The sequence below is a fragment of the Arachis hypogaea genome, chromosome 18, assembly GCF_003086295.3.
Source record: "Arachis hypogaea cultivar Tifrunner chromosome 18, arahy.Tifrunner.gnm2.J5K5, whole genome shotgun sequence".
Classification (NCBI taxonomy): Eukaryota; Viridiplantae; Streptophyta; class Magnoliopsida; order Fabales; family Fabaceae; genus Arachis; species Arachis hypogaea.
The window spans coordinates 97,550,736-97,552,958 of record NC_092053.1 but is presented as its reverse complement, the minus strand read 5'-3'; the positions used below and the strand labels follow the sequence as shown (position 1 = coordinate 97,552,958).

General features: G+C 30.9%; 1 non-coding gene across 1 annotated transcript; it reads right to left on the bottom strand.

The window, feature by feature from the left end:
* Window positions 1–1,876: 1,876 nt before the first annotated feature.
* Window positions 1,877–1,984, bottom strand: LOC112773726 (small nucleolar RNA R71). The gene has a single exon (XR_003188262.1). It is a non-coding gene; the product is annotated as a small nucleolar RNA R71 (small nucleolar RNA).
* Window positions 1,985–2,223: the final 239 nt, after the last annotated feature.

Below are 2,223 nucleotides of genomic sequence, written 5' to 3'. Positions count from 1 at the left end.
AAAATTAAAAGAAAATACAAAAAAAAATTCATAAAATCATAAAAATCAAAAAAAAATATTTTGTGTTTCTTGTTTGAGTCTTGAGTCATGTTATAAGTGGTGTCAATTGCATGTTCATCTTGCATTTTTCGAAAAAATTCATGCATTCATAGTGTTCTTCATGATCTTCAAGTTGTTCTTGGTAAGTCTTCTTGTTTGATCTTTGCATTTGTATGTTTTGTGTCTTTTCTTGTTTTTCATATGCATTCCTGAATTCTTTATGTCTAAGCATTAAAGATTTCTAAGTTTGGTGTCTTGCATGTTTTCTTTGCATAAAAAATTTTTCAAAAATATGTTCTTGATGTTCATCTTGACATTCAAAGTGTTCTTGGTGTTCATCTTGACATTCATAGTGTTCTTGCATTCATCACATACTTTGATCCAAAATTCTCATGCATTGCATCATTTTTCATGTTTCCCTCTCTCATCATTAACAATTCAAAAAACTCAAAAAAAAATTATCTTTCCCTTTTTTCTCTCATAAATTCAAAAATTTGAGTTGACTCTTTCAAACATTTTTAAAATCTAGTTGTTTCTTATGAGTCAAATCAAATTTTCAATTTAAAAATCTTATCTTTTTCAAACTCTTTTTCAAAAATCAAATCTTTTTCATTTTTCTTAGTTATTTTTGAAAATTCTAAAAATATTTTTCAAAAATCTTTTTCTTATTTTTATATCAAATTTTCAAAAATAACAATAAATTAATGTTTTGATTCAAAAATTTCATGTTTGTTACTTACTTGTTAAGAAAGATTCAAACTTTAAGTTCTAGAATCATATCTTGTGATTTCTTGTGAATCAAGTCATTAATTGTGATTTTAAAAATCAAATCATTTTCAAAACTAATTTCAATCATAGATTTTCAAAAAATTATCTTCTTATCATATCTTTTTGAAAAAATTGATTTCAAAATATCTTTTCTAACTTCTTATCTTCTTATCTTTTCAAAGTTGATTTTCAAAATTGTTTCAACTAACTAACTAACTTTTTGTTTGTTTCTTATCTTTTTCAAAACTACCTAACTAACTCTCTCTCTCTCTAATTTTCAAAAATATCTCCCTCTTTTTCAAAAATTTCTTTTTAATTAACTAATTATTTTAATTTTTTATTTTAATTTTCGAAAACTAACCTTTTTTTTTTTCAAAAACTATTTTCGAAAATCACTAACCCATTTTCAAAAATAATTTTCGAAAATCCTTCTCCCTCACCCCTATTCCTTTTCTTCTTCTACTAACAATAAGGAACCTCTTTACTGTGACATAGAGGATTCCTCTTCTTTTCTTGTTCTCTTCTCTTTCTTATGAGCAGAAACAAGGAAAAAGGCATTCTTGTTGAAGCTGATCCAGAACCTGAAAGGACTCTGAAGAGGAAACTAAGAGAAGCTAAATTACAACAATCCAGAGACAACCTTATTGAAAATTTCGAACAAGTAAAGGAGATGGCAGCCGAACCCAACAACAATAATGCAAGAAGAATGCTTGGTGACTTTACTGCACCTAATTCCAATTTACATGGAAGAAGCATCTCCATTCCTGCCATTGGAGCAAACAACTTTGAGCTGAAACCTCAACTAGTTTCTCTGATGCAGCAGAACTGCAAGTTTCATGGACTTCCATCTGAAGATCCTTTTCAGTTCTTAACTGAATTCTTGTAGATCTGTGATACTGTTAAGACTAATGGAGTAGATCCTGAAGTCTACAGGCTCATGCTTTTCCCTTTTGCTGTAAGAGACAGAGCTAGAGTGTGGTTGGACTCTCAACCCAAAGACAGCCTGAACTCTTGGGATAAGTTGGTCAAGGTTTTCTTAGCCAAGTTCTTTCCTCCTTAAAAGCTGAGTAAGCTTAGAGTGGATGTTCAGACCTTCAGACAGAAAGAAGGTGAATCCCTCTATGAAGCTTGGGAGAGATACAAAGGATTGACCAAAAAGTGTCCTTTTGACATGCTTTCAGAATGGACCATCCTGGATATATTCTATGATGGTCTGTCTAAATTAGCTAAGATGTCATTGGATACTTCTGCAGGTGGATCCATTCACCTAAAGAAAACGCCTGCAGAAGCTCAAGAACTCATTGACATGGTTGCTAATAACCAGTTTATGTACACTTCTGAGTGGAATCCTGTGAGTAATGGGACGCCTATGAAGAAGGGAGTTCTTGAAATTGATACTCTGAATGCCATACTGGC